Below are 5,584 nucleotides of genomic sequence, written 5' to 3'. Positions count from 1 at the left end.
GACATGCTAGAGGACAGGTCAAGCCACAAGCCATGTGGCAATACATAGATTTATAGAAATGGGTTAATTTAAATGTAAGAGCTAGTTAGTAACAAGCCTGAGCTATCAACTGAACTTTTATAATTCATATTCAGCCTCTGAGTCGGTTATTTGGGATCAGGCAGTCGGGGGTTGACATCAGAAGACAACTTTTGGGACTCAGTTGTCTTCTCCATCATAAGAGTTTGGGAATCAAACTCAGGTTGGCAGGGTTGGCAGGGGAGTGCCTTCAACCTGTGCTGAGCCCATCTTGCTGGCCTATAAAACAATAAACTTTATCTTCTATGTATTTTGCCACATTACAAAAAACAATAAATAAAGTTTCAATTTAATGAACCCATTCTCTGTTTCTTTACACTGCGTATGTTTCTACATTGGACGGCATTTTAGTTCATTGCTTCTAACTATTGCATAGTATTATGTGGTTTTCCAGAACATTCCAGACTTCACCTTCTGGGAGACCAAAAGATCAATGGAGATCCTTTGAGTGAGGTGAGAGGTAGGGGGAACTGTTTCTCTGACATCAAAGGCTTTGCTGTCGGAGCAAGGGTGTGGGGGAGGGGCAGCATCTGTGGAAAATGGCAGTTGGTTATCAAGAGATGAAATCTAGATCACCAGGGACCCAATCAAAGCCAGCTTACATGTCTGTGAGCAGACATGTCTGTGCCCAGGACTAAGGGGGAAGAGCAGAAATGTAGGCTACCTATTTGTGGGGACACATCCTTGGGAGGGCACCGTGGGAACAGCCTCCCAGGGCTGTGAGGTGCTTGAGGGGGCCATGTGAAATCCACGGGGATGGAGTCAAAGGGGCTGGAAGAATAGTGTGTGTTGTTTTCTGTATTTTAACACACATTATATAGAGCTGTTGCACACACATAAACACTTGCTGATGTCAGAGTTATTCTAAGTTTATAGGCATCTTATTTAACTGTATATTATAAACCTCATGTGGTCTATGATGTTGAGTCCAAGGGCTTAGTATTTTTTCATGTGTAATATCTATTATATTTATAATCTAATGTTGCTTTCTGTTTTCCTTATTTAAAAGATTTATTTTAGCAGGCCGGGTGGTGGTAGCATGTGCCTTTAATTCCAGTACTCGTGAGGCAGAGCCAGGTGGCTCTCTGTGAGTTCGAGGACAGCCTGGTCTATGGTCTACAGAGTGAGTTCCAGGACAGGCTCCAAAGCTACACAGAGAAGCCCTGTCTTGAAAAAAATAAAAACAAACAAACAAACAAACAAAAATTATGTATTTTGTATATGTCTGTGTGTGGGTTTTTTTTTTTTTCTTCATATTTTTGAGACAGCGTCTTACTATGCAGCTCTGGTTGTCCTGGAATTCACTATATAGACCAGGCTGGCCTCAAACTCACAGGGATCTGCCTGCCTCTGCCTCCTGAGCTACACCCAGCTTATGTGTAGTTTTGTACAGACCCCCTGGAACTAGTTACAGGTGGTTGTGTGAGCTGCCCAGGATGCATGCTGGGAGTCAAACCCAGGTCCTTTTTGAGAGTGGCACACTTTCTAACTGCTGAGCTGTCTCTCAAGCTCTAGTTTTCTTCTCTGTAAAAGATTTTATTTTCAAGTGTGTGTGTGTGTGTGTGTGTGTGTGTGTGTGTGTGTGTGTGTGTGTGAGACAGCAAGAGCCCCCAGAGGTCAGAGGAGGGTGTTGGTGTTGGAGCTGGGGTTACAAGTTGTTGGGAACCTCCCGAAGTGGATACTGGGTCCTCTGCAAGAGCAATGTGGCCCTTAAATACAGGCATCTCTCCAGCCACTCCCCTCCTGTTTTTTTTTTCCCCTACTGTTACAGATATACAGATAATATTTAAGTGAGGAAAAAGTCATGTACACAAGGGATTTTTATTTTTTAAAGACAGAGTCTCATATAGCCCAAGTTGGCCTCCAACTTACCATGTGGCCTAGGCTGGCCTTGATCCTCCTGCCTCTACCTCCCTAGTACCGGGCTCAGAGATGTACAGCCCCATACCTGGCCCAAGAGCTTCATTCCATAGCTTCGGCTGTTATAACATTCTTTTAAGGTAGACACTGTGACTCCTAATTGAAGGGAGACAGTGAGAGATGAGAAGTTCACGCCCAAGGCCACCCTGAGAGCACCAGTGATGCTGCCCTGCGGCCTGTCTCAGTTACTTTTCTCTGCTGGGAGAACATATGGGACAGAAACAGCTTTAGGACAGGTTTCCCTCGGTCACGGTTGGAGGGTGAAGGGGTAAGGCATAACAGTGAGAGCAAGAGGCAGCTGAGCAGTCTCATCAGGGAGCAGCGGATGCTGGGCCTCAACCCTTCTGATTCCACCTAGGATCTTGACCCATGGGGATGGTGCCGCCCACATTCAGGGTGCGTCTTCCCACCTCAGCTAACCTAATCTAGGAATTCACAGACACTCAGAAGTCGGTTTCCATGGAGACCCTGGATCCCATCAAGCTGACATTCATGATTAACCATCTCAGTGCCTTTATTTGCAGTATGTTTCTGAGTCTATCCGGTTTTGTTACAACCGGAAGTGATAGTCCTGGTTGTCAACATTTAATAGAATTTCAAAACAGCCAGCAGAGAAGACTTGAAATGTTCCCGGCACAAAGAGGTGGTAGAGGTCTGGAACAGTAACACACCAGTTACCCTGATTTAATGTTGTACACATATATTAACATGCAAACTGTACCCCAGAAACAGTACAATTACTGTGTTAATAAAAATATAATTAGGACCATCGAGATGGCTCAGTGGGTATTGTTGCCAAGCCTGATGACCTCGGTTCAGGGGCAGGAAAGAACTACCTCCACAAATTAGCCTCTGTCCTGCACACGTGCACCACTGCACATACGCCTGTGTGTATATCAACACGTGTGCACCCCCCCACACACACACACACAATACACAAATACAAGTTGTTGTTTTATTTATTTATTTTGAGACAGGATCTCAAGTAGCCCAGACTGGCCTCTAACCAGCTATGTTCAGGATGCCCTTTAATTCTGCTCTTCCTGCTTCTGCCTCCCAAGTGCCGGGCTCATGGTAGTATCCCACCATGTCTGACTTGTGTGGTGCTGGGGGTGGAACCGAGGCTTTGTGCATGCTAGGCAAGTACTCTGCCAGCTGTGCTACATCTCTAGCCCCTTCAAATTAAAAAAAAAAAACAAACAAACAAAAAACAAAACAAAACGAAAACAAATGCCGGGTGGCGGTGGCGCACGCCTTTGATCCCAGCCCTTGGGAGGCAGAGGCACTTGGATCTTTGTGAGTTTAAGGCCAGCCTGCTTCAGGACAGCCAGGCAGGGCTACACAGGGAAGCCCTGTCTTGAAAAACAAACAAATAAAAGACAAAACAAAACAGAACAAAAAAGCATCACTTTAGTGGAGTCCTGATTCTGGGGTTCTCTGCTTTCTCTCCCATTGTGATCTAAAGCAGTTTTTCACCCCAGGGAGAGGGAGTCATGGTGGAGCCAGCAGCTTTTGGGTTCTGAGACAGTTGGGATGTTTGTTTTTGGTTTGAGACAGGGTTTCTTTGTATTCCTGGCTGTCCTGGAACTCACTCTATAGACCAGGCTGGCCTCGAACTCAGAGATCCGGCTGCCTCTGCTGGGATTAAAGGGGTGGGTGCCACCATGCCCTGCTCTGGTGGGGACCTCTTGACAGTTCAAACCTGCTAGTTTTAGAACGTCACTGAGCTGCCTGCCATCCCCAGGGAGATGAGCTCTTTAGGCAGAGAGCATTGCAGAGGACCGGCAGCTGCCTCACTCAAAGGGAAGGCAGGCACAGCACTTCCAGAGGCTCCCTCGAGAGTGTGACCCAGCACATGGAAAGGAACACAGAGAGGAAGGCGAGGGGATGGCAGGACAGGAAACAGTTCCTCAGGAGACAGCCGGGTGTGGCCTAGATGGAGGAAGCCCTGTGCAGGCTGCCGGAGGAGCAAGGGAGAGGCTGGAGACCCAGGAGGGCTCTAAAAGGATGGGAATTCCTCTCGTCCCCACAGCCTACCAGGGCGGGCCCGGCCAACACCAGCAGGAAGTACCCAGCCCTACTGTGGGAAGAAACTGGAAACCATAAATGGAGAACATGGCCGCTCTATGGTATGGTTGAGGGGGCGTTTTTATTGTAGATATGAGGGAGAGAACAGCCAGAGGCGTCCGAGCAGTGAGGAGCAGAGGGAGAAAGCAGTGAATTAAACATGGCCAGCAGATCGAGGCAGAAGAGGGAGATGGGAGAGAGAGACAGAGAGAGGGGGACTGAGAGGAAGACCGAGAGAGAGTGGGCAAAAGTGAGGGAGCGAAAGAGTGGGTAAAGAGAGGGAGACAAGAGAGAGGAAGACAAGAAAGAGAGAGAGAGAGAGACAGCCATAATAGCAGGGCTAGATGAGGAGAGCTCACAGTAAGCAGGGGAGGAAAGCCCACGAGCCGGAGGACGTTTGGGGAGAGGGCAGGCGTAAAAAGACCTGAGAAGAGTCAGGATGCCAGTGTGGACTCTGACATGTGTCACAGGCACTTGGGATACAGAGGGAGCCCGGAGGCCACCACGAGCTTGGGTGTGCTAAGAGGCACCAGGTAAACATTTGTCCCTTCTGCTCGGTTTGGTAGAGGGGATCTGGCTTCACAGTGCCTGAGGAACGCTGGCTTTTGCCTATCCACCAAAATTTGGGGAAACGGAGTTTCCTTTGGACCAGAGAGGATTCTAGTTGTTCTGTGGAACACGGGTTTCTAAGGGAAGTGAGGTAGTCCTGTCTAGGAGGCTGGGGTCATGAGAGGAAGGTTCTATGATGGCATCATTTCTGGCTCTGAAAGAGGAAGAGAGGACCAGGAAGATGGCTTAGTGGGGGAAAGCCCTCGCCACTCCGTGATGACCTGAGTCTGATCCCAGGAACTCACTTTAAAAAGCCTGATAAGGTCGGGTGGTGGTGGCGCACGCCTTTAATCCCAGCACTCGGGAGGCAGAGCCAGGCGGATCTCTGTGAGTTCAAGGCCAGCCTGGTCTACAGAGCGAGATCCAGGACAGGGACCAAAACTACAGAGAAACCTTGTTTCAAAAAAACAATAAAACAAAACAAAACAAAAAAGCCGGATAAGGTGGTGCACATCTGCAAGCCAAGTGCCCTTTGGTGGGGATCTGGGGGATGGGAGACAACAGAAACGGCAGCTGCTCCCAGGCCAGCGGGCCTAGAGGAGCCTGTGCAGCGGCAGGAACAGAGACCTCCAGTCTCACACCAGAAGGGACCCCTCCTTGTGTGGCTTGTTGGTGGCTGGCTCTTGCCCGGCAGTGCCGTATTTGGAAGGGCTCCAGTCTGAGGGAGAGGAGGCCAGAGTCGGCTCAGGGCCTTGTAGCCTCTGGCTTTGCCATTTCCAAGCTCAGGCTTCGCTGGCAGCTGGTCCAGTGGTGCCCCTCACCCCACATGGCTCAACCCACCTAATAGTTCCTAACTTTCTCATAGGCATGGGACTGGGGTGTGTTTAGCATCCTGGGACGGTGGAGTGCCCCTTAGCAATTGTGACAAACACATCTGTAGATGCTTCCCAGAGATACAGTGGATCCCCTC

Source organism: Peromyscus maniculatus, chromosome 21, assembly GCF_049852395.1.
Source record: "Peromyscus maniculatus bairdii isolate BWxNUB_F1_BW_parent chromosome 21, HU_Pman_BW_mat_3.1, whole genome shotgun sequence".
Lineage (NCBI taxonomy): Eukaryota > Metazoa > Chordata > Mammalia > Rodentia > Cricetidae > Peromyscus > Peromyscus maniculatus.
The sequence above is the reverse complement of the archived record's forward strand: the minus strand, read 5'-3'. Positions refer to the sequence as shown.